Source organism: Ammospiza nelsoni, chromosome 7 (assembly GCF_027579445.1).
Source record: "Ammospiza nelsoni isolate bAmmNel1 chromosome 7, bAmmNel1.pri, whole genome shotgun sequence".
NCBI lineage: Eukaryota > Metazoa > Chordata > Aves > Passeriformes > Passerellidae > Ammospiza > Ammospiza nelsoni.
Window position 1 is genome coordinate 26,437,319 of NC_080639.1, and position 27,747 is coordinate 26,465,065.

At 37.7% G+C, this 27,747-nt stretch overlaps 1 long non-coding RNA gene across 1 annotated transcript; it reads left to right on the forward strand.

Moving 5' to 3' along the window:
- Positions 1–6,522: 6,522 nt before the first annotated feature.
- On the forward strand, positions 6,523–26,264 carry LOC132075644 (uncharacterized). The gene is made up of 3 exons (XR_009418795.1): positions 6,523–6,650; positions 15,641–15,753; positions 25,985–26,264. It is a non-coding gene; the product is annotated as an uncharacterized LOC132075644 (long non-coding RNA).
- Positions 26,265–27,747: the final 1,483 nt, after the last annotated feature.

The following is a 27,747-nucleotide window of genomic DNA, read 5'->3' on the forward strand; positions in this document are numbered from 1 at the left end:
AAAAATAGTATTTTGCCCAAAGAAGGATGAAAATACATTTTCCTGACAGGCAGAGAGGGAACATTTTTGTTATGATTGAAAAAAGTCTCAAAAGTTGAGGGATAAAAAATGATGAAATTGGGATGCAAAAATACTGAGAAGAGGTATGGGGAGCTTGCTGCACAAGCAAAGTGCCAATACTGTGGGCCCGTTCCTGCCAGCAGGGATATTTAACAGGGATTTTGCATGGTATATGGTTCTGATCTCACCTGCATACATATTGTAGCATTAACACATCAGAGCTTGTCCTTTAAGGCCCAGGAATCCCCTGCCATGATTTCACTGCACACAAGAACAGGGGTGAATGCTCATATGGGGGACTTTCTGTACCTTAGGGACTGCCAGCAGCTGTGGGTGAAGCTCTGAGAGAGAATCCAAAAGATAAACTAGCATGGATTTACAATGGAAAGGGGCCAACACTCACTGTGGTTACTGAGCATTGAGAACGCCACAGAATCCCTATGATGCCTCTAACTGAAGGAACAAAATAAAAAGTGTTTTCTCTACATAAATACACAAAGTTACACCTTAATTTATCTTCTAATTTGGCAATGAACGAGGAATTCTGGCTGCGCACAGGGTTGTTGTGTCCTTAAGGACAAAGTGCCTTAACATTGGTCACATACACGTTATTCAGGGAGTGTCACTGAATGCAGTCAGTTACTCTGGTGTGTGAGTACTGTTTAACCAGCAGGGATGACAAAATCTGTCTGCTTATTGCTGACTCTCAATTCATGTTTGATCAAAGCCCCACTGATACATCTATCAAACTTGCTGCTAACTTAATCCCTACTGCTCTCATTTCAAATGACTGAGTCGTTTCCCCCTGTTATGTTCAGCCTGCTGTAAACACCAGCACTTTCTGTAAGTCTCGCTTTTCACCCTGCTGTTTAATAATCTCCACAGCTTTTTTTCCATGACAAATGTGTTCATATTTCTGGAAATTTTCATGCTTATTGCTTTTGTCATTTAAGCCCTCCTAGCACTGTTGCCCTCTGTTACCTTCTCTGTTATGTACTTGTGCCCTCATGATGTGAACAAATGCTCATCTCTCTGGATTTTCATGCTTCCTTTTCATATGTGTTTCTAATTATATCCCACAATTTACAAGTTGTCAGTATGAAAAATTATTAGTATAATGACTATCTGTGATGAATTTGTCCCATTTTTGAGTTAAAACCCAATTTCTTCAGCATGTAAACATTTATTCTCCTTTATTCTAAATTTACTAAATAATAAGACTGGTTGATTCAATTAACTATTATGTCCCTAGGCAAATTTTAAGGTAAAAAACTTGACTAATTCTTTTCAGAGATATGTGGTACATCCTCAGGCAAAAAAATCTGCTTGTCTATTTTTAAACTCCTGAGCCTTCATGCGAAGTATGAGCATTGCTTCTTAATCCTCCTCAATTTACATCTTATTTATTTTTTGTGGTACAATAGCAGTTATGTCATAAACCTGACTAGGAGTAGGCAAAAGTATTTGGAAGAACAATTTAGGTAAAGACAACAAAAAAAAATCCATTAACCAGGGTTTCATTTGTGGGCATGCATCTTTACACATATATAAATATAAATATAAATATATAAATATATATAAATATATATAAACACTATGATGTAGATATATGTGCATATATAGATTACATTTAATATAGCGTATTATATTATTACTTTTATATTTTATTATTGTTATTTTAGGGAAGCAAGTAATCAACACATATGTTATTGGGAATACATATAAGCTACCCATAAAAATGATTGAGATTAAAAACAATTTAAAAATCTAGAAAATACAAATTTGTATTATGACAATTGGATTTTGAGAGAAATCTTGTGGAGATTTTTTTTCTTTTGTATTTGCAATGGCCAAAATGAAAGTCCTCATGATTGATGTTAGCTTTCAGTTCTATGACTTGTTCCAGTTTGTGTCACAATATTTGACTGATGTAGGAGTGTATTGTTCTTTGTTTGGATTTTTTTTTACTCAGTGATGTGTGACAGCATCGCTTTGAAATCAGTACAGAAACAGGGCAACATGTCAGCTTGATTTATTTAGCTGTTTTTCTGTTAACACTCCTCATCATGTTGGTAGAATGATCAGGTAGCTGGCACTAATGTCATTTTGCAAGGGGCATTTCATTCATTCAATGAATATATATAATATTGAAAATTTTAAAAAAATGATTTCCCCATATTTGGGAAGACAGGTTTGCAGGAAGTTATCCAAGACATGCCAATCAACAAGTGGGTAAGACCAGTTGGATCATCCATCCTGTCTGATTTGATACCAGCCAGATATTTTGTAAACTGCTGAGTCACAAGGAAATACTGATTTCAATAGTAGCCTTTTACACAAAGTGAGTCTTCATTAGTTTTCCTCAGCAGACTCCAGTACCTGTAGATTATTAATTTTTACTGCATTTCTGGCAGTTGCATTTCCCTGGACATCATGGTATCTGGATTACAAGTTAGTTACTGATATTACTCAGTAATTTAAATAGGGCAAATAAAGCAGCACTGAAAGATCTTTTCCCTGGTGTTCTTGAGTTCCCTGAGTTCTTGTTATCAGTTGTCATTGTACCTGGGTCTAGTTTATATTGACAGTTTATATTACCACTGGTGGGCTTGTTCTTGAGTCCTCTGCACCAGCAATCACCATATTAATTTTGACAATTTTCAAGACCATTTGCTATCTTAAGGGTTCTTTTAATCCTTGAATGAGAAATGTCTCCAGTCTTAGGGAAGAGTTCATCAGCCTTGCTGTATGCAGACAACTGTAGGTAGGATGATCTGTAAGTTTAGTTTGAAAGAAGGGGCAAAGCTGTGTGCTGATTGCGCTGGGAATATCTCACAAGTGTCAAATCTTCACTGAGTGTAAATTAAACACCAGTCTTTCTGATTAATTTACATAGGTGTCACCAGCTTGTTCCAATTAATTCCTCCCACCACCTCCCACCCCAATTCCAAATGGCTGGAATTAGAAAGCAGGATTTCATTCTGAGCTGCAAGTGCACAGCTCTTTGTTTGAAATGCCCAGGAGGGCAGGTAGAGGAGTCCCTTGCAGAGTGTGCACTTAAACAGCTTCACTCACTGACAGCAGAGTCACGTAATTGCGAGGAATGACTTCAGTAATTCTATTTCCCAAACTCTTAAAAGCAAAGAAGAAATTAGATAGAGAGTTCTCTTATTATTCTCTCTCATACCTTTTTTTTTTTTCTTATGCTTCTAAGTGTTTATTATTGTTATACTGGAGTAATTTGAAGGGACATTCTTTCTCTGTGTAGAGACACCTGATATAGCACATTACTACGACGGTATTAAATAAGAATTTTTAAAAAAAAAAAATTTTACTGTAAACTTTCCTCTTGTTTCAGTAGTATCAGTAGTGTGCTGTTGTTTCCTTTTTTTTTTTTTTTTTTTAATTCTTGATGGTGAAGAGTGTTTCCTGTGGGATATGAGAACAATTTTGAGAAAAACATTAGAAGAATCTGACTTCACCTGTTTATTTTGATCATTTCATCAATCCTGTAGTGCCCTTGAGTAAACATTTTCCTCTAAGTGTTTCATTGCCATCATTCCTCACGTCCTCTGCAGTATGAGTTTTTCAGCTTTCTCATGAAAGCTTCATATATATTCATCTTAAAGAAGATCACACTGCACCACTGATCCTTGCTTTGCTCTCACCTGTAATTCTTTTATGCTTAATAGATTTTATCCATGGACAAGTATTATTTTAGGCTTTTTGCCAATGTTTAGTCCTGTGAGCCAGTTTTCTACACAAAGCAGTTACAGCAGCTCTCTGTGAAGAATGTTCTGGCCTTGGCTTACACTGAGATCTAAACTACCAGCCTGCACAGAGTAATATGTAGTGTTAAGAAGACATAAATCATTCTTGGCCACAAATGAAATGTTTTAACTTTTATGAAGTAGTATTCAAACTAGAAACTGTTGAGTTTCCACTTTTCTTTTCCTAATAATTTTGAGAATAAAGCAAAGAGTCCACATTTCTCAGCCTATTTTGTCCCTCTGGTTGGTGCAGTGTGGACTGGGACAGTCTGTGCCAAATCTCCCTGTTATCTCCTCATTATAGGAATGAGGGAGAGGTGAGTCATAGCCACAGTTCAGTTTACAATGTGGACAAAGGGATGCTGAGATCTACACACTCTGCAAACCTGTGAGAATGGATGTCCTTGTTTTTTCATACATTTATTATGGGAAAAGATGAGGGAGGGGGGTGGTTTTTTTTGTTTGTCTTCTCTCTGTTGTTTCTGAAGTTGATAACCTGAAAAACAGGAACACGCTATTCCAAACTATTCCTCACCTCCCACATTAGTTTAACAGATCCTGCAAAAACATTTTGTATAGCAAGAAAAAAAAATTAATCCTTAGGATAACCTGAACAACATTTCAATAGACAGCATATTAATAAAGTTGGAAAATATTTGGAAAAGCAAAGCTGCAAGTGAAAGACCATTCATTTCAGAAACAGAGGTGATCAGAGAGCGGGGTCTCTGTGAGGAGGGGAAGGTCATCAGTTCAATCCTTGGTGTTACTTCATTAGCTCTGGTTATAGGAGACATGACAAATGTGGCAGGATGGGGAAAAAGAGGAGAAATTTTAGTCACTGATCACAGTACTAAGGATCTGATATTAATGAAGAGAACTTTCTCTTCATTACTGGTGTACTGAGAGAAAGCAGAGATGTCTGCAAAATTTTACTAAGTTACCTCAAGACATAATGGCCAGAGCTGTTTTTCTTTTTAATTTGCATTTTTAAAATTATTTTTCACATTAAGTACTTTACCAACTCATATGCAAATAATTCATCAGGGAGCTTTATCACTGTCAAGCAACTAGTTTGATCTGCAGAACTTAAAAGCCCTAGCAAAGTTAGAGAAGCCACAATGGTGAGCCCATAGCCAAACTGAATCTGAGCAGAGATTAATGCTTAGAGTTTCTGTGCTGCTTCATGGAGAGAGAGATGATTTCAGACAATGCCAATGCCCCTCTTCCTCTTTTTCACCTTGGAAAACATTTATTTGGATTACACCATGCTCACTGTTTCTGGTCCTCCAGTCTGTGAAGATATCAGATGAAATTCCACAGAGGTGTCTTCTGCTATTTGTAAAGATTCTTTGACCATACCACTTTCACCTATGGTCTTTGAAAGCAGACTAAGGTACTAATTTAGACTAATAAGAAAAAGGGAAAAAAATATTGCAAAGAAAAAAAATATTGCAAATATTATGTGAGTATGCTGACACATCTAACATGGACCTCAAGAGGAGCAAGTTTCCTCATGGTAAAAGATGAGAAAAATAGAAAAATACAGCCTGAATTACATATTCTTTCCTCATTGAGTTCTATGAGTTTTTACATCTCTGAATCTGTTTCCCCAACTACAAAATGTTACATATGTCCTCCATTTGGACTCTGGGAGGAAATACATCAGCAAATGCAAGCTATTAAACCTTATTATTTTTTTGTTGAGCTTTAGAAATGTTACATGATGATTGTTTCACCTGTTTTCAGGCTGGGTGTATGGGGTCTTAGTACTGGAGAGGGAATATTAAAAGCCTGTGGCATTCAAATGGTTGATATAAACCAGGAGCCATTTCTCTAAAGTTTTACTCTTTCCCTCTAAAAAAGCATTTTTGAGAGACAGATAGTAGTTCTATATATTTATATAGGTGTTTATGTTTGTGCTTAAGAATACTCTGAATCATATCAATTATGAGAAATATATTAAATGTACTGGTGCCAAATCGATTTATGTCAAGTATTATTGATTTCAGTGAAGTTTCAGCTCAAGATATTTGTGTGGTTTATTTGTTCATTATTTTTACTTGTGGCATTTCTAAAATCTAATTTAAAAAAGGATTAATCTTTGTGTCAAATAAAATGTTTTTATTTTAAACACTTTTAGCCTTAAAAAGTACAAGTAGAAGACACTAATTGTGGATTAAGATGCATGAATTATTTTTTCAACATGTTTCATTTCAACAAAATTAAATTAAGTATTTGAATGGTATAATTTTTTAAATATAAAAGCGTTGAAAACAGCATGATGTTACAAAATGTCATTGTGTTTTCTACTTTCATCAGAAAGGCGACACAAGTGAAAAATAGGTGGAAAATGTTGTTTCCTACTACCTTTCAAGAAATGTGGTTCTCTAATCAAACTGTTCAGATTCCCAGAATCATGGTGAATAGCAGTTAATTTTAACTTCATGTACAATAGGCTCCCTGTGACCCTTATTGACCCTAAAAAAAATTTTAAAAGTCCTGACCAAAATCAAAACAGACCTGGTAAGTGTTTTTTTCTCTTTTAGATTGGAGGTGAAAATTGACAACTAGGGATAGAGGACTGGTTGTTATTAGTAAACAAGAATCAGCAGGAAGCAAAGAAAATAAGTAATTGCTTTTTTGTCAAACAGAAAGTGCTTCCACCTGGTGTGGAAACATACAAAGCACCATGGGAGAACAGCTATTTTGGAAGATAAGCCGTAGAGGCAGAATTGTTTGCATCTTTGAAACAAGGGCTCTGCTACAATGTAGGATGTTTTTGGATCCTGACTGTGGCTGAGGAATTCTTGGGGTGACAAGGTGAGTGTTAATGACCAGTCAGGGACTTCAGTGCATCAGGAAAAAGGCCTGGAGTTCAGCAAACCTGGTGCTAGGGCTGGGAGTCAGGACAAAGTATGACATGCACAAGAGAGAAAAAGTTTTGAATTTTCAGTCTCTTTTGGTTTGATTGTTCTTTGTTTTGCTGCCACCATCCCACACCCCTAATGGCAAGGATTATCTTTGCTTTAATTCCAGACTAAAATTAACGAGCCATTGTAGCTCCAGTGGGATATTAGGATATGAGTGAAACTCCTCAGAAATAGATGTGTGCTTTTTTTCCCTTTCTTTTATTTCTTCTCCCTTTAATATGTAGCAGGTAGCAAAAGAAATGGGATGACCATTTTGCTGCTTGCTTCCAGCCAGCTGGATTATTTCTAGTTGGCTGGTCACGTCTCCAACACCTAGTGATATAAATGATGGGCTTAGTTAAAATGGTCTGTGCTTTTTAATTTATTTTCCTTTCTTATTAAGACAATTCAGCAGATTGCTTTATTTTTCTCAACTGCAGCAGAAAGAGCATGAGTGAACATGCCTGGACTCCTGGTCCCTGGAGAGTAATCACACATTTGTGCAGATATGCTCCTTGACCCTGTGCTGAAAGGCTAATCCTAGAAAAACAGGCAATGAGGTCTTTCATTTGTGTGGTTTTTTGTGTTGTGCTATTCTCTTTCACCAGGTGTGTGGTGGTGTATTGCTAGGTGCTTTTTCATGTGGTCAGGTTGCTTCCTCCTGCATCTCAACCCTTTATGTAAAGCTGTATATTAGCTCCTTCAGTGTACATATATATTTATACTAATATTTGAGGCTAATCTGAAAAAGGATACCAATGCTGAATTCTGCATCTCTTTCTGTAACAAGCCCTGTGCACAAAGTTGAGTTTCTGCTATGCTTGGTGTGGCCAGGTACTCCACAGTCTGGCTCCACATTGGAGCCCATGATCTAGTCAAAATTTATCCTATGTTCAAAATTTCCATAGGGGTGTACTAAATAAAGGATATTTCTCTTTTTGTCCTCCCTTTCTAGTCCTTCAATGTACTCTCTCCTACTTGATCCTATCTCCCAAAACTTCTGTAAAACCAGAAACAAAAACAATATGGGAAAAGCCCCTAAAAAGTGTGTCAGATGGAAGTCATGAACTGAAGAAAAAATTCTATAATGTTGTAGTTTAGTGATAAATGTTTTTTGGCTGAGACTAAGAAAGCTAAATTATAGTGCCTGATTTTCAGGCTTTTTTCTTTTTTATTATTACTGTTATCGATAGCAAGTCTAGTTGAGGAAATGAAGTTTAAGTTCATGTGTGTGCATGCACATGTCAGTTCTGCCTAATAACTTTTAAACTTATTTCCCAATTTCAACCAAATTTTACATTAGTAAAAATGTGATTTGACAATTTGTGTGGGGTTTTTACCTGTTTGGGGTTTGTGGTTGGGAGCATTGACCTTTTTGAGGAGCAGGTTTGTTTGTATGATTTTGGGTTTAGATGTTTTATTTTGTGGTTTTTGTTTGTTTTTCTAATGGAATCAATCACTGAATAAAACTTTTGAGGAATGAATACTTCCCAGGAGAGAAAAGCTTGAGGGGTAAACTCATCTCTGGGTTTACTTACCAAAGTATCCCTGCTTTTCAAATTCAGACTGTTCTCTGTCCCAGGAACATTCAAATGCTGGGGTAATGGAGCCACCTTGCTTCCCTCTTGGGTTGCTGTGGAACAGAACTGTGCAAATGGCTGTTTTCTCAGTTAATTGGAAATTTAAGAGCAAATTGTCAAAATTCTAGGGTGTGATGTAAATTAAGGTTAAAACCAATATATTTTAAACCCTCTAACCCTTAAAATATTTCTTACAAAATAATGAAACATAAACTTGCAAATTAAAAATAAACTAGAGTGTTCTGAGATAATTGTCAAAAAAAGCATTAAAACGATATCTTTAGATAAAAATGTTGCCATAAGAAAAGAATTGCCTGTTCCCAATGGAGGTAGTGGTGCCAGTTTTTGAGGTCAGTTTAACAGAAGTAAAACCACTTCTGATTTATTTATACTCTTCAACCCACCATATATATTTTTTTTGCTTTTGGGAGCCAGTAAGGAAAACGTCAGTCTTGCTCCTCAGCAGCCATCTCGACTTGACTCAGTTTCTAGGTCAGAGTTCTTTCTCCATCCATGCCCTGCCATGAAAGAGCTCAAGGTTTCTTGAAACACTATTTAAGGATTGGCAAGCAGTGAGGTTTGGGAGCTGGGAATGTTTGAGACAGCAGAATTAGTGCACAGAATTTACAGGGCTGATTTCTGTGGAAGGAATGCAGCAGGTGATCTGTCTCCCTTGATTCCAGAGTGTATCCAGAGAGATAAGGGGTTAACCTGCCTGCTGTAATTGCTCATAGCTGAGATGTGTGTGCGCTGCGCTCGGTGTAAGAAATGAGACAGCTGATCCATGGTGTGGGGATTCATTCTGCGGAGAGCAGGCTCTGGAAAGGCCCTAAATAGGAGCTGCTTTCTGCCTTACCCTGCCCTGTTTAGGGCTGCACTGGGCACATTGGGGTGTCCTTGCTGGCTCAGCTCGCTGAGGAGGAGGAGACCAGCTCTGGTGCTGGCCATGAGGAGCTTTCCCTGCCTGCCCTCTCTGCTGGCCTGCTGCCTGCTTTTGCAACCAGCAAGGCAGGGACATCCTCCCTAGCAGCTCAGATCTAAATCCCAGATATGGAGATTGATTTCCAGCACAGCCTGTGCTGTGTGTAAATCCTGGATCAAACAGGCTAATCACTGTTAATCACTGCTAATCAGCATGATGCTGCCTGTAGACCTCTGCAGCCCTGCTTACTGGCTAGGGGGGACAAACTGCCAGTGGATGCTAAATCATTAACAGTTCCTGTTGAATTTAAGTAGCTGGTGGTGTTGAATTTCAGTGACTAGTGCTACTGTCATACACTGCCAAGAAATGAAATATTCCAGAGCTATGGCATCACTGTGGATTTTTCTCAGCACGACTGTGATTCAGGCTGAGAAGCGTTCAACTGCCTCAGCACATGGGCAAACCTAGTGGAAGAACTCCTTCCAAATAAACCACAGAGTGCTGTACTGCTGATTATCTTTGAGGTTTTTTTCATTACTCCATCACAGGTTATGTTACAGCCCTCTTCTACCTGCAGTTTAGCATTTGCACTCAGCACTTTGGCTGAAAGGAAAATAACACTGGATCTCAGACTGCATTATCTATCCTTGTTGTTTACTGTATGGTTTATACTTGGATAGCTATGGAATTTGGGAAACTTTCCTAATTTTATTTGCTCTACGCAGGTTTCATTGTCTTTATTTTTTCTTTTTCCTATTTCTTTCTTTTAATTTGCAAATTGTATTTCAAAATAGCAAGGAAAAGTGGCAGGTTGTATAGTTGGAGAGAATTATGGCCCCTCTCTTGTAGTTAATGTACCCGAGCTTTTGGCTTAGGTGCCTCATAATGCCACATGAGGCATGTGGAAACTGCTCAGAAACACATTTGTTAGCTGTCATGTCAGTGCTTAATTATATCTTACTTCTGTTTCAGTGCATCATGCATAAGTCTGCTAAATGTTCTGTGTGAATCCAAACCTGATTTATAGGCACAAAAGTACCTTAGAGAATACCAGTGGAATAAAAGAGCTCCCTTTAATGTGCTTTGCTATCTGCAGAGATCAAATTTAGTGTAACTTTGTTAATCTTTGAATCAGTAAACAATACAGTGTGTAGCTTAATTTAAGCAGATTGCTTACTTATGATCTTGTTCTCAGGTGTGCTGTAAAAATTAAATTTTCTTTCTTTGCTAGATTGTAGGAAGAGTTGAAAATATGGTGTGTGTGTTTCTAGATCCTCTGCTGCTGCAATCCAGGGCAGTTTCAAAACCATGACAATAGCACTGATTTATACCATCTAGTGCTCAGATTTTGCTGCTGTTGGTGATGGGAAGCAAAACACCATTTTGAGGCTGCAGCTTTCTCCCTGTAAGTCCCTGAACTGAAGGATTAGGGGGAGCAGAAGGGAGGAGATTGTGCTTAGGTAAGGAAGTGAAGTCTTGCTGTTGTGTGCTGGGGGTGTTGCTACATTCTTCTCAATAAATTATTTCAGTTCTCTCGGTGGCAGCAGCTCCAAGATGCCATAAGTGCTTTTTGCTATGAAATGAGATTTACTGAGTGCATGAGCCCGGAGCCTGTGAGCTTTTGGAGGCTGCTGAATGGTTGCTCTACATGAGCAGACTAAGGGCAAAAGAGTATCACAGCGTTTGGAGAGTGATGCTCCCACATGTCCTGTGATGCAAAATAAAGAAGTTTGTTTGCTGTTTACCAGTGAGGATGATGCAGTTTCTCAATGCCTACCCAAACATTGTAGAGGCACTGGACGAAGGCATAAGCCTTTTCTGCTTTGAAACTTGTGGTAAGCCTCATGAAGGGTTTCACAGTGAGTCTGTTGCTTAGGCTGTTAATGCTCAGGGGTTTCTTGCGCTGATAGCTGAAGCCTGTGCCCCCTTGCATTCCTTCTTGTCTGATCTAATACATGTGAAATAATGTTAGGCCTGTAGTTTACCAAATACTTGGAAGCCCTAAAAGATAGGGGCTGTGTGGTGGAACTGAAACAGCCCACCTCAAATTGCCTGGTGAAGGAAGACAACGTGCTCAAAGCATGTGAGAAGGTGTTTGTAAGGAAGTCATCCAGAATGGGGATTGTCTTTCCTGAGAAACTGGTCAGCCATGAAAACATGCTGGGGTGCCCATGGAAGAGATGAGGAGTTGGTGGTTCCTCTTGGAGTGGCATGTAGGTGAGCAAGGATATGAGGTGAGGCTCTGTCTGCAATCGGGCTGTAGGAATGCACACCTTCAAAGAAAAGAACAAGATTTCTGTCACGCTGTGAAGGTGAAGCTAGCAGTGATGTTTAGAGATGATACCAAGAAGTTAATTCCACAAGTTAAATTTTACTTAAACCAATAGACTTTTCACAATGGCTCAACTGAACTGGAATTTTATCCCACATAGCTCATGGCTATCAGTGGGCATAATGGAAACAAGTGGAAATAACGACAAGGGTCAGAAATGCGCTTTTAAATATCAGCTTTGAATTGGAGAAAACTGTAGAGTAGCCAGATATTGCAGTTTCTTAGAACTTAGTTGGAAAACTTTAGATTACGATTGCACAGGCTCTTTTTGTAAGAGACGTGAAATGTCTTTAAAATGCTTTTATGCACATAACATACAAGGTTATGAAGCTTTTTTTTCCTTTTTTCTCCTTTCATCGTGGTTGCTTACCACAGGCATTTCCCTTTTTATACTTCTCACTATAAACCCTGGTGCAGCTGCATTGTTGTTCACCTTAGCAGAAGATAAACCGGGGAAGATTTGCATAGCTACAGTTGTTTATCTCTTTGCTGTTTTCTCACCATGCCCAGCAGGCATGGTAGGAATCCATCATTTACGGTGACTTTATACAATCCATGAAACTCAGAAATTTCACTAGGAGAGGAAGCAGCTGAAATCTGTCTGAATTTTTTACAAGTCAGTTCTTGAATGATAATACTTGCAAGACTATTTAATGAGGATGCCTAGGTTTGGTTATATAAATACACACATGTAAAAACCCAGGTGATGCCCTTTATCTTGTTAGATCATCACATTCAATTTCAGTCTGTGCAGTAAGGAGTGAAACACCATTTAATTCTTGAAGGATAGACTGTCTCTGCAAATTAGCTCCCTTTAAAATTTAGAACAGTTTTGGGCTTACACAGGAGTCCTGGAGTCATAATCTTCAGGGCTTTAAAAGCTGCTAGGATTTGACACAGGAAGAGGGAATCCAAAATTATTGCTGCAGTATGCCAGCCAATGAAGTCAGCTGTGCCTGAGGCAGACACAGCTGCTAAAACCCTTGTGCTTGAATTCTGCATAGGCACCCTGAGATTCCAGCTATTTTAGCTCAGTCTCTGTTTGAAAAGCAAGGATTTGGACTCAGCTTCACAAAGGTCTTGATCTGCGTGCTCTACTCATAGCACGGTTTTGATGAACTACCATCAACCCATAGAACAGAGTAAATGAATAAGGGTTAAAAAGCTGTATCCTAGGGTTTGAACATGTTGAAATGAAGACCTTTGATTCCTGTCTCAGATGAGTTCTACTAAATATTCAGCAAGGTGTTGCTTAGGTAGATTAACACCTCTTAAGGCCATAGAGTTATTTTGGTGGCAGAACAGTTTAATGGATCCAAAAAGTCTAATGATGAGACTGTATGATGGCCATGTAATTAGAGAATGCCAAGACTTGATTTCATTATAAAAATAAATTTTAACTTAAAAATATTATTTTAAGATCAGTATGAAAAATTGGGATTAGATTAGTCTTTAAGATGCATTCAGATTTGTGATTGTAGGTACCTGAGTCCCTAGAACTAAGGTAAAATTTGAATCATACCAAAAAAACCAAAAAGGTGATCCCCCAATGTGCTTTTTGTTTACCTTTAGCAGAAACTATCTTTTTGTTTAAAGTTCAAGTCCAAAAACAACATCAGGTGTTGTGAAGAAATACTAAAAGTACTAAAAGAAATAGTAAATCCTGAGCTATTAAACATAACTGCCAGATATCTAAAAGAGAGATTTTTTTTTTTTTCTGTTGGAGATCTTAAATTTAGACTTCAGTGTGTGTGTAAAAGAGATCAACTTCTGCTGCATATAGGATATTGAGCTAAGGAAGATAAAAGAATACAGTTGTTTAGGAAGCCTTTGGTCTTAAAATCTGCTGCACCCTCTGTCAGACTGTGGTCAGTCTTCTCAGAGATGATCAATTTAGATCATTTCTATCCCTAAAGAAAAGTTTGTAGGAGCTTTGTGTTTCTAATTCACTTTCTGCATATTTGGTGATTGAAGAGAGTTAAAGAGTGTCTTTCAGTAGCAATAGTCTCTGCTTCTTGAAGGACTCTGCTAGGAGATATTTTCTGCATGATTTTCACATAGTCTCTATGAGCATTCACCATTAGATACATAAATCTGAAGTAAAGCTCTCTTGAGGAACATGCAATGAATTCAGCCATCTAATGAAAGGGAACAAGATATTCTCCAGATGGGATACTCTAATGTCTGATTCTCCTTTGGAAGAGAAAGAAATTGACCTTTAGGTCATGGTCAGCCCTCACTGTCTGGTGAAAGAAAAAAAAAGTAGACTACATAAATCTGTTTTTTCCCTTCTTCTCTCATAGAGACAGGTTGGTCTTTTTTGTTAGGTTTTTGTTGCTGGAATGTGGTAGATGAAAGAGAAGTTGTATGGATAACACTGGTGAGGAAGCTTGCTTTACTTTGAAGATTTAAAATAGGCTTATGAGCTGTTTGCATCCTCTCTTGAATTAAGATATTAACAAAATACAGGTATCTCTGGTACTGTGCACAGGAATTCATTGAACACTTACTGCTTTTCAAACATACAATTATTTATTTACTGTCTCTTTAAGGGGGTGTTAGACATTTTTTAATTGTAAAAAGTTTTTAAGAGATATTTTTAGATTTAAGAAGCTTTCTAAGATAATCCCTTATCTACTCAGCATGCAGAAAGAGCCAAACCCATCAGCTCAGCATTGTCTCTGAGTTTTAATGGGTGCTTTGTGATGTTAAAGTGTAATGAAGTTTTCCAGGGAAGGGTTGGATTAATCCTGTCCTGTAGGAGAGCTGTGCAAAAATAAACCTATCCATGTGAGCAAATTTTAAATAAATAGGTACATTTGCCAGTCTCTGAATGCAGGATTAATTTTTATGCCTGGGTGATTCATGTGGGATCTAAAAAACCATGAGCCTAAAGTGTTGGAAATGTATAGGAAAATTGTCATTTGGTCATAATTCACCTTGACATGAGTGATGGAGAATTCATATGGGTAAGTGAAGCCTTTGAGGGCATGGGCCACAGTTATTAAATCAAGCTTTTCTATGAATACAAGATTGCATAAGGTTGCACTTGCAACAAAACCTTTGTATTCAGGCAGACTGTGGGGAAGGAGTTAATAACATATTTGTGAACATTTGTTTGCATCTGACATGGCTTGTTCATTTTGTCAGACTTATTTATGGCTTCTCACTTGCCCTGCACAGGGTATGCAGGTAAACTGAATTTTGTTTGCTAATATTCAGAGAGGGTTTTCTCTTGTTGCTTTCCGGAGTATCTCCTAAACACACACGTACAGCTGTGCTAATATCAGAACAGAAACTTTGTCACTGGTGTCCTTTCTTAAGTTGCTGCCCACTCTGAGTAATAAAAGAATCTAAGCAGAAACTGTGACCTGCTGCACCTTTGATAGACAGAAAATCATTGCAATGTACCTGCCTACAAAAACAAAGGGTGATTATTATTCATGTAGAGAAAAGTTGTGGATAAAGGAGATGTTTACAGAGATCAGAATGAGTTTGCAAAAGATTGCATGGGAGACTTGTTCCTTTTCTGAGTGCAGAATTTGATTGTGCAGGAGCTTACTCTGTGACCTGATCACCTATTTAATTATATCTTGGATAAATTTGTTTTACAGTCTCATGCCCAAAATATTTAATTGGTTTAAGTTACAGAAATAGGATCAGTTAGCAGCAGCTCAGTTTTCTAGCTGTTAGCATTTTTACAGCGCCATTTGTTGGTATGGAAATGTTGTCCTATCTATGTTGCACACTTCTACAAATGATTTAAATTCTTGCTGCTTTTTTGACATATTTGTGACTATTTCAATGTACAGTGTCTCTCCATTTTTTCAATTCTTAATCATATAAAAACTATGAGGCTTTCATGTTTCTGTCATACCCAAATTTTCACAATGCACAGTAAAAAATCTGTCCTTCAAGTATGTGGGCTTTTTCTAATTGATTGTAACTGATTATGTATAAGGGGTTGTGAAAGGTAATCAAGTCTGTTACTTACAAAAAATCATGCAGACCTTGTTCCTTTAAAAGTTAGGCATCTGACCTAAATAAGTGCATATCTTTACCTATAGTCTCTGAAGAGGAATCAGTCCCCTTGTGAGCTGAATCGTGTGTCTGCTACTATTCTGTAACAGCAAAGGATCTCCAGATGCTTAGTTGAAGTAAACACCTAAATTTTAGACTGGTAAGTTCTCATAAGCAAATGTCTTAATTAGGTTTGCCCCCCCAATCATCTAGTCCAAACTCTGTGGTCAGTGGCTCTCTACAGTCTGTGTTGGATCAAGTTCCATGCTCCATTACACCTGATTCTCTTTCATGTTCCCTTGGAATGAAACTCTGATTACCAGCTGGAGCATTACCAGAGACTTTTCTCAGCTCTCTGACTGACACAAATGGTCTTCCAGTGTCCTCTGGAGCTCCACTGACTATGTTGATTTATATCAGCCGCAAGTCTGGCCCAGTGGCTGTAACCAAAGTATTGATAAAATCCAGAAGTTCAACTAATGCAAAGAAATTGATTTTTTAATATACATTTCTGTTTGAAGGGTGGTCCTTAGAGTCATTCTTTGACTCTGAGTTGTAATCATATTCATGTTGTTCAGATGATATACAATGCCTGGGGTTGCAATGCGTCATGAAAACCACATTGTGTTGGATAAAAATACAATCTGCAGTTGAATAAGACTTTTTTTTCCATTGTTGTCTATCAAAATTTCTATTACTAGCTCAGTCATTCATTAGCAAAAATACAAAGAACATGTTCTGAGTTCTGTACAGGACCATCAATTATGCTAGTCTTGTGAGGAAGTACTGGCATTCATTTTGAACTGGACAGCAGATTTTTTCCCCTCTTCTTTTTACAGGGCTATTTTTATTCTTTTTTAAGTGGAAACAAACATCCTAGCTCATCTTCCAGGGTATGTCCCTGACAGAGGACATGGAATGACTCATTTATAACAAAGCAAAGCTGTACTCAATGCAGAACTTTAAAATTTTCCTTCTTAAACTTGGCTCCTGAATTAGCAACTCTGGAGAGAAATGTTAAGACTTTTGTATTGTCTCCAAAGAGCAGCAAATCTTTGATGTAAGAGTTCTGTCTGTCAGAGAACTGTAACTCCAGTTTTCTTGTCAGTTCCTATCTGTGGCTATTTTTGGCAGACCAGAATGCTTTGGAATATTATAGATTTTTTTTCTGTACGATTGGACCTTATTTCTAGACAAGTCTATTGCCTTTCTAAATTATGTTATAAATTACTATTATCATTGTAGTAGATTAACTAAATCATCATCATTTGAGGGAAACTTAATCAAGACCTTTGTCAGCAAAGGTTGGTTAGCACACAAATTATTAAATAGGTGGAAACATTGCTCCTTAAAAAGCATGAAGGGAGAATGAAGCATGCAGTCATAGTGAAAAAAGATGGAAAAGAAAGCAAATATGCCAGATAGCACGTTATGCATTTTAATTTTCTGCTATGTTTCTAGACATGCCTCTGTACCAGGTTAATGTTTTATGGTTAGAGATTCATAATAATAACTTTTTAAAGTTAAAGGGACTGAGTAGAAAAGCACACCCTTTTTTGAAATTGAAATCTTTGCCTACCTAAGAGCATAAATTTGTATTTTAAGAACTGTATCACAGGTCTCTCTCTTTTATTAAAAATACTTTTCCATGTGTAAATTGGAGCTTTTACAAAGGACATTAAGTTTGGGGGGGGGGGGAAGTAAGAAATGGACTTTTCCTTTTTGTTAAAATTCACAGATTTTCAGTCTAAAATCATAGTCTTAATGAAGTAATATTCTGCTGGAGGAAGCTTTCTAACCATCAGTTTAAAAAGTGGGAAGAAGGAGGTAGGAATAGCCCACGCATGGGCAAGTAGATGGAGAGAAAAAAATAGGTTAATGTGAAAATATGTTTTCTAGGATTTAGTCTTGTTGCTATTAAAAATGACAATGCACCATTATGAATAGAATGGCTCACCACATTAATATTGTATTCCAGGCTTAGCTAGAAGCCTTTTAATGATGCATTAATAGGAATGTAGGGGGACTCCAAATAAGCTGTACAATTCTGCATTTCACATGCTTGACCCTAATGTCACACAACACGACAGGAACACCAAATTTGTATGTTTACCAGCTGTTAGCAACACCATTGCTTGTATTTGTGTCTGTGCACAGCTTGGTGAGTCTCACTGTTTATGATCCCTGCTCTGCATTGCTGTCACATAATTCTCCCATCAATAATAATCACAGATGTGTTTACTTTAGAAATATGGGGAATGAATATGCTTTACTTCAACCTAAGGGAAATTTCATAAATAAGTACCTGTGAGGGAAATAATGAACCTGCTGATAAACATATGTATTGTATTTTTTACCGGAGACTATTAAAGCATTTACTCATGTGTCTTGAAACAGACTGAGAAAACACAACTTCATGGTAATTCTAATTTGACAGTGACTAGGATAACCTATACCCTGCATACTCTTTTTTTTGTTTTGTTTGCTTTCCCCTAAATACTTTCCTATAAATAATGAGCCAAAACTCAAGTATATGGCAAGTATAGCTTTTTTTTCTTTTTATTGTGTAATAAACTTAGGATTTCTAGCCTAGCATCTTGCTCTCCCATTTTCTTGCTCTTACAATACAGCTGGGGAGAAACAATCTATTGTGCTTCATTAATCCTTTTAATATCTGTTGTCTGCATTATTTGCTCTTTACTTTGTGTTTAGAATTAATATTTAACTTCCATTATGCAAAGTCCATGTAGCTGTATTAAATTCTACTTGCTAGAGTTCTGTTTCAAAGTACTGTTGGGACAGCATTTAGAACCCAGTATCTCTTCTTACTCTAATGTTTAGGCAAATCTGTGAATAGCGTTTATTAGATTTCTTGAATTTCCTGAAGGATTTCTTCTTTCTTCATCTACATAACTGATAGAGATGGAAAACAAGAAATATCCCTTCTACCCTGTTTGCCTCCTTCATAAACAATTGCCTGTTACAACTTGTTTGCCAATTTCTAGCCAATTTTCTACACAACTTGCTGCTATTTTTGCTTAATTCTGTTGGTACAATTGACTACAGGCACTTTTTTTCTCATATATGCTTGTTTGCAGCTATTTGAAGTAGACTAATTCTAAATATTTCTGTAGTTGTGAAGACCTAGATTGGGAAGTTATTTTTTGTTTTCTATGTATATTAATGTTGGTTCTTAATGGGGCATTCTTAATTTTGACTACAAGCATGCTGAAGGTGTCTTGACATGATGTGACCTCTCCAGTTGCTTGTTGAGCAGCCAGATTAAATGAGGACAGTACAGTTTAGGCACGGATCTCCTCTTGGTTACCAGAAACTCTGCAGGGCACTCACAATCAAAAACCTCCATTTCCTGCACTGTGTGGGCATCGCTGAACAAACCCAGCTGTCACTAAGGCACTTCCTGTTCACTTTGGAGGGAATATCAGATCAATGGTGTTTTCAGCTCTATGAGAATTTATATTCCATTATTCTAATTACTCACAAACTAGTTGTCAACAGGCTTTATGGATGGGATTAATATAGCTGAGTAAAGACTCAAAGTTTGCTTTAACTCTTTTCCCTGGAAATAAAACAGACTCGTAATCAAGAATTTTTTTTTTAAACTACCCAATTATTTTTTTAACCTACCCAAGCTTTGTTAAAGTGCTTCAATGTTAAGTCTTTTCTAGTGTTTCCCAAATTAATTATTTGACCTTCTTGTATATGTCCATAGCACAATCCTGGTCCTGTTCTTGTTTTGAAACCAAACAATAAGACTGCTGAGAAGTTTGAATAGGACATAACTGTTGGTTTTCATGAAGCGCCATCTTAGAGCAGAACCAATGCTTTCAACTTTTGAGAAATTCTAGGAAAATAAAAAAAAAGCAACACAAAAAACCAGGAAAAATATCACTATATTCACTTCACCATTTTTTACTGAGATCATTTTTCTCTCCTAGAAGTGTTTGATTTTTAAGAAAGATTGCTTTGGGGTGTTTATTTATATCAGGAAAGTAGGGTTCCAAATGCATCTGGAAATCAGCAGATGGGATGGCAATATTAATTCTGACTCAGCATGGAAAAAAATATGGAACAAAAGTAAATACCATGGAAAAATATTTGTAAATAAATTAATCAAGATCAGAAATCAGGGCAATTTGGAGAAAAAGTCATGGAACTTGAATCTAATGAGCAGTAACAGCTTCAATTATGCACTGTGAAATTTGAAAAACCTGTAAGCAAAAGGATAAATTTGGGAGTAGACTCTAACTTTTGGGAAGCTGTCTGGGAGCAGAAACTGAAAGTTTGTTGTACAATAACAGGGAAAAAAATCCTTGTAGGTGTCTGCAATGTGATCATCAAAAAGATAGTGATCAATGAACGCATTGAGGAAAAAACAGAGCATTGAGAAAACAGAGCCCCTGCTCACAGGCAGGAGCCCAGTGCTGGGGCTGCCTGCAGTTCTGAGGCTGTCCCAAAATCCTTACTCCCCAGAGGAAGCCAAGCCTGCCTTTCAAATTAAAAAGAAGAGGAAACAGTTATAATAAAGCCAAGCTTTGCAAAGTCAGCTCCAGCCTGCTGTCTTTGGTTTCCCTTTTGTCAGCAGAAGCTGTTGAGAGGCAGCCTGGCAGCCCACCTGTGTTTGTTTTTCAGGTTATTAACTATCAAACCTGAGCCAAACAGAGTGTAGAAAATATGTTCGAAATAATGGATGAAATCTTAAAGGATCAATTCCCACAAGTGTCACATGACACATAGGGGGAACATGATCAGTTAAACAAGCCTGAGGGATACTGGCAACTCTCCTGTGGCTGGTCAGGGTGTTAGTATGCTTCAGGTTTTCTGATATTGTCTGGGCAGTGCTTTAGTTAGTGGCTTACAGATAGGAATGCTCTTTTACCATTGGTAGGAAGCCACTTTTACAAGAATGAAGGTACCAGCTTTTCAGTAGGATCCCCAATGTGAAGTTTTGAGCTTTAATTCCATCTATAAGAATTTGGGGTACTCATATTGGCACTATATGATAAACAAAGACTTAAAAATCAAGGCACTTCACAAAGTATGAACTGTCCTGCATTTGATACCACATTGCATTGGGTTTTTATGTCCACATTTTGGTACTGGGGCAGCTACAGGGCTGGTTTCTGTGTGCAGCTGCTGGAAGCTCCTGCTTGTCCAGCAGAGCCAATGCCAGGCAGCTCCAAGAGGGACGTGCTGCTGGTTTAGGCTGATCCAATCAGAGATGGTGGTAATGCCTCTGTGATAACATATTAAAGAGTAAGGAGAAATGGTTTTGCACAGGTGTAATTGCAGCTAGTGAAAAACCAGAGCTTTTGCAAGAATGAGAATCAGAAAACACCAACATTCTGAGTTTACCTAAGGAAAATCACATTAATCTTTACTCACTCTTCAGCAGTGGAGCAATTAGTTGATTTTTTACTCTTATTTGGTTGGGGTTTTTTAGGAGGATGCTTTTTTGGTGATTTCTCTCTTTGGTTTGTGGATTTCTTTGGGTTTTTTTCCCGATGTAAAATCCCTAAATAATGTTAGTGGGACAGAACACATATTGTGAATATCCTTTCCATTGAAAGTAGCTTTGTTTTAATTCTGAATTATTTCAAAAGTATTGCAAGCAATTCTGTTCCTTACCTTATAAAACACAGGCTGAAATCCATCACTACAAAGCAAATGTAGGGCTGTGCTTATTCCCAAGGCTCAATCAGCCAGGTGAAGTCAAGCTGGACTTGAGCTGTTTGCTTCTCAGGCAAAAGCTGCATTTCTTACAAAAGTACCAGATAATAGAAATTTCACAGTATGCTCTTGTGCGTCTAGGAAACTGATATTTTAATCAGAGCTGTAGAATTCCTTGGGAATCATTTGCTGTGCCTAGGAGAAAAAAAGATGGCTGCTTCCAGCACCCTCTGCTCCTCCACCTCCTTTGTGTAATGTATCATCGGTGTAAATTGTTACCGTGCAACAAGAGGATAGCTTGAGTTGTACAGCTTGAAGAATTTCTCCTGATCCTTGTTCAAGCTGACAAACAAACAAGATGAGCAGCCTGAATAGGTTTTCCTAGATGATTTGCATAATGGAATTTGAGTCTTGGCATGCTGGCCTGCAAACAGCATGCTTGCTCCTTTTCTTCTCCAGTGTGGAAATCTAATCTGAACTCTTGTCATGCATCTGGGAAATGGACTCACACTTGTGATTCAAGGTGATCAGGATGCAAATCGGGTCCTATGGCCTAGTAATCTCAGCTCACCTGTTTGTGAACAGTGACTCTGACAGAAATAATGATATTAAACCAAAGTCCTGCTCTCTTGTGTGCATGTGAAAAATCAAGGAGGCAAGAGATTTATTCTTATTCTCTGAGAGTAGAGTTTGTCTTGGCCTCATTACTGTATTTCTGCTTAATTAAGAGTTTCAGGCAGTGCTAAAGGAGCATTTCTTGCACTAAAAATACAAACTGATTTGGAGTTTGTCATGCTTTCTGGTATGTTCTGGCATATCCAGTAGGTATTTGTAACAGGAAGTTTTAACAAATCCTAAGATGTGAGGATTGCTCTTACGTAATTTGCTCACGGGAGATACTCCAAGCAGCACAGTCATGTGAATAAAGCATTCTGGGGGGCTGCTGGGAAGCCCTGTACTTTTGACTTTCCCAGTGCTGAAAACACGACTCTGCCAGGGCTGTCAGTACTGTGACTTGGGAAAGGAAAGAATCAGATCAAGAATATTTCAAGTGTTGGCCTTTACCTACCAGTCGTGTTCCTGCTGCTCTTGCCCGACAGCCTTGCCTTTGCCAGTGCCCCAGCACTGAGGGAAACATAGCATGCAATGGCCAACTGGTCCCCCTTGAAAAGCAATTTATGCTCACCTTAGGGACTGCAAACAGTGATGTTGTGTCTGGCTGCCTCGGTGGCAGTCAGGCACCTTTGAAGAATGCTTTCCTTAGGCTTTGTCTGTACCCACTTGCTTCTTGCCAGGAGCTGTCAAGGATAAGCAGAAAGCCTGGCTGTTACATCTATTCTCTGATGCCTTTAGTCCTTGAAAAGTCAGAAAGGTGACTTTGCAGAGAACATTCAGTGCTCGTCCTGAGGGTCCCCTTGCAGTCCCACCCTAATTGCCTCCTTCAGCTCAAAGTGCCTTTCCTCCTTTTGCTTTGCTGTGTGGCAGAATCTCCTCTTATGCTGCATTATTTAGTATCTCAAGAGTGGGCACTGTGACTTCAAATGCTTTGAAGCCTCCAAGCCGACTTGGATTATTTAAAGAAATGGAGGATTTCTCTGTAGTTCTGAGCAACCAGGTTATAGGAATTTTATTTTTTTTCTTTTAAATACTGGACCATGGATACCAAATACTCTGCCTGGATAAAATAAGGATGTTCAGCTTAATTAACAACAGAGAAAAACCTCTTCCTCTCCCCTTGGCTTCAGCCCCTCCTAGAGAGTTCCAGTGGGCCCATGAAAGCAACTCCTCTTTGGCTACACAGTTTTTGTCTTAATCTGTGGGAATTACCACAACTTTTGAGTTAGTGCCAGTGTTATGGCACTAAAAATAAATACAGGTAGGTGTGAAACCAGACAAGTCATTAGTGAGTATGGTAACAGTGTGTTAAGGTGAGGGTTAGTGGTGTTACTTGATTAAACCTTAAGCACAGCACTACAAGCCAACAGAATCCTTCTCCCTTCTGGCAGAGTTCTTACCCACTGAGCATCAGATTCTTTGGGATCTGATTTCAGTTCAGATGTCAAGAGACTTTTCCAGATCTTTTTCATGGAAATACTTTGCTGATACTGCAACTTTTTTCTTTTTTAGTTTTCATTGATTTCTAATTTACAGATGAGCCAGCAATCCATGAGGAGAACCTTTGCTATGATATTCATGTACCTCATCAAATAGGATGATCAGGACCATGCTGAGAGAGAAGTTGAAGTCAACTCAGTTGAAGCGCAATTTTAACAGCAAAATCTTCTCTTTCATTCTTTTAGTGAAGGCACTTCTGATGATCTGTCTTTTTTTGGTACCAAATCAGAAAGTGTACATTTCTGTTATTGATCCCTGAAAGTTATTAGAGGTGTCCTGAGCTATTTATGTTTTTTATTTGTGTGCAAATGACTAGTTCCTGACTTTGGATATGAAGAAAAGCTAATTTACACTGGGAGCTCTCAGACACCAGAGTGCACAAATTTGGTAGGCTATAAATACTGTTAATATTCATGGTATCAAAGATAAATGATATTAGTTTTCATTTGTTCTACAGACAGGAGAAACTTCTCATTTAAATTTAACCAAGTAAGAGAATCTTTTTGACACCTGATGTGAGCATGCCACTGAAAAAAACCCATGTAATTTATTGATTAAAACTTATGAATATTTTAACAGTACTTAAAGGAATAGTTGTGGGGATGTATGTTCCAATGAACCAGTAATTCAATGGATTAATTGAAAGCTTAGATGATTTCAGGAGGATATAGCTAACAAAGAATTTCTAGACATCTGTCCTAAATAATATGTTTATCTCTACAACCTGAAATAACTTGAAAAGCTAGTAACTCTTAATCCTTGTCAGAAACACCCCAAATCTCTAGTTTATTACTTTCTCTTTCTTTGGAAGAAAATGGAAGGTGTTTGATTTTTTTCTTTTGAATTAAATAGATCTGATTTCCATGGGGAAGCTACTGATTAAAAGAAACAAATGATAAAAAGTCCCAGACATTTCCATCAAATTTCTGGTTTTGCCTGACTGTTCATTGTGTAGAAAATAATTGTCAGAGACATGATTCTGGGGGTATTTCTGGGGTACCTTGCCTGCATGTCTACAGTTCTTGATGAAAAGACCTTAAGTTTTTCTTTGTTTGATGGCTTTCAAGGGCTTGCTGCTTTGAAGTTAGAAGCACTGCCCTTTTTTTCCCCTCTACCAGTTTTCAGGCTCAAAAGCACTTTCACAATGCATATAGATGAAGGTTTCATGCAGTCTGATTTCCACAGTGGTGAAAAAGGCGCAAGAGGCATTTGCTAAGTTCCTTGGTTTTTACCTTCACTGGGAATAATTTGGTAGTCTTTAAAAGACTTGAAATGTTGGTAAATCACTGAATTTTATGTACTTAAAAACAAAAAAAAAGGGAAAAAAACAACGTCAGCCTATCATTTTAATTCTTCGCTCATTATCTTGGGAAAGACTTGCACTGCAGGATTATGCCAAATACCGAGACCATCATCTTAAATGTGCCTTTGGTCTGTTTGTGGGATGAAACTACCAAAGATATACAGACACTGTTTAGAAATGAGTGATAGCAATGCCAAAATAGAAAAATAAAAAGTATTTAATTGAACATGACTGTCAAATTTTCAAATATATTGTATGCAAGCAATTATGTGAATGTACTTGAAGCTCATTGGAGTATACAGTGTAGCTCCTACTTCACTAGAGGTGATTGGAATTGTAATTAAAGATGCATTACTGCATCTTTAAATGAAAATATGAAATATGAAAATAATTCATATGATATGAAAATCAACAACCATCAGTCAACAGAGCTGGTAAAATGTCTAGCAGAGGTCATAATCCAAACTTATCTGTGAACTGTGTTTTATCTTTCAACATGCTTTGAGTATGGATTTTTCATAGCTAAGAATCTATAAAAAGTAATATTGCCCCAAGAGAGACTCCTGAAACCATTCACAGCATCTCAAACCTGTCAGGATTGTATGTTTCAGCAGTCTAAAAATTTATCATTCTCATCAGTCTGTTTGATGAAATGAAATCTGTAAGCTGGTTGCTGGATATAAATTACCTGGGAGGCTGAAGATTAAAAGTAGCTCCTGAACAACTGGAATGAGAGGGGAAAAAAAAATTGAGCCACATTACCCCAACTCACTGGATTTTTATATGGAAACCTATTCCCAGGCAATTGATTTTACATTATTCATTATTTGTTTGAGATTTGAATGGCAGCTAGAATATTATAAAAAATAATGAAACTCTCCAAAGGCAGTGGAAGTATAAATTCAAGCCCAGTTACAGGTATATGGCTCAAAGAATGCTCTTATCCTTGAAAATGAACTTCATTTATTTTCAATACACTGAGGAAAAACAACTGCATTCGAAAACTCAGTGTTTTGTTCATTAGCACTCTGTCTTACCTGTCTTGTTTTAAGCTCCCAAATCCTCCCACTGTTCTGATTATTTGCCTGATAGGGTGTGATTTCAGCTGAAATTTAGGAGATCAGGAATAGCCAACCAGGTAATTCATTCTTGAGGAGCCACAGGGATTGCTTGAAGTTGCGCAGGGAGAAGGAACTCTATTAAATCCCATCCATGCAGAAAGAAACATCCCAAGCTGGAGTGGGGGTGTTTGGATAATTCTGGAATTTTGCATTACTTATAGGGAAAGGCACATCCCTTGCCGAAGTTCTGATCCTACACCGAGGCTGTGGTCTGTGTGAGCAGTGCCATGAGCCATTGCCAGACCATTTCTGCAGATCCATCCTGTGATGTGTGAGACTTTATTCCTTTCTCCCTCTTCTCCCATCAGTACATTAGTGCTGCTCTGCTCTCAGCTACTGCCCGTGCAGCAAAGCTGATGAAAGAGAAGCACAAAGGCTTTCTTGAAGGATCCATGCTAGGCAGTTTTGTATCACTTCAATAAAACCTTGTCTCTTTTTAAATTGTATGTTTGTTCTTGAAAATTACAGAAATATGTTCACTGATACTTTCTCAATATGTTTTGCCTGAGGTAGAGACAAATGTTGGTAAAATAGAGCCCAAAGTGTTTACATTCAGCAAAGGTAGAAGCAATCAAAGTTTCCTGTGATCTATTGGGCAAAGCCTGGTATTGGACATTGCTGTCACCCATGAGAACAGGCAAAGTGTTAAAAACCCAAAATAATCAGAAGTTTAAAAATTACATGGGGATTGCATTTCTGCTCACAAAAGCAGAAACTTTCACGTTGCATTCAATGCACAATTTTTTTGTTTTATCACATAGAATCATTCAGAGGAGGCTTTCAAATGTTTTTAACATGTAATGACTTTTAAAGTGGTGATGAAAGAGGCTGGCACTGATTTCAAAGACTGATTGAAGCATTTTATTCTTGAGAAATTTTGACCACATTTAAAAAGCTAAGTAATTTTGAGGTCTGTCAGTCACAAGCAGCTTTATGGGAGCAATTGTTCCCTGTCCAGCCACACAGACCTTGTCTGGCTGAAGCTCACAACCCTGAACAGGCAAAGTGTCACCAAAAGATGTTCTGGTCACTTGTTCCTCTCACACTTCCTGTGCTGAATCTAATATTAATGTGGTTACATTCTAAGCTAACCGAGGGATTGGTACAGCTGAAAAATTTAAAAAGGAAGGTAAAAAACCACTTTCTTGGCTATTTGAATAATTTCAGGTGGAAGAAAGTACTGTTGTCTCAAAAAAAAAAGAAAAAAAAAGCTTAAGAGGAAAAGCCTTTCCCATCTCTAGCTGTAGTGATGGATTAGTTTTTCTACAGGTTTCTCTCTAGGGCCTTTACAGCATTAATTTTCATAGGCAGGATTGTTGCATTAGGACCTAAAATTGTTCAGACCAAAGGGCTTTTTGTGGTGTTGTTTTTTTGACTTCCCTCTTCAAAGACATTACTTTGTTCATGATGAATCCATGGAAACTCAGTCTAGATTTATTTGTTACCCAGAGGTGTAGCTTAACCCTGCTCTACACACTGGGTGATATAAATGATGTTTGTATGATTCCAAATGAAGTAGAAATTGATGTCAAGTCTTGTGGACAAATTTTGTCATATAACGAGGGAACTAGAATAACCAATGCATCCAGGAATAATATAGAAATTATAGGTGCTTGTCAGATTTGAATATTATTCATTCTCATATCCAAGGCTTATAAGACATCCGATTTAATCCACACTGAAGTTTGGTGCCTCTTGGGTTTAATTAACCCTGATGTAACTCTGATGGCTTCATTAAAGATGGACGAGAGCAGTGTCTGAATCATTCACAGGAGCACAAATGTGGTATTTTAAAAAGAGATTTTAAAAACCCCCAAATCTGTGGCAAGAATCTTTGAGAAGAGAAATTTGACTGGATTTCCAAAAGGTACTGAACAACTTCTGCATTTATATATGTGTTAGTGGGTTATATTGCAACAAAAAC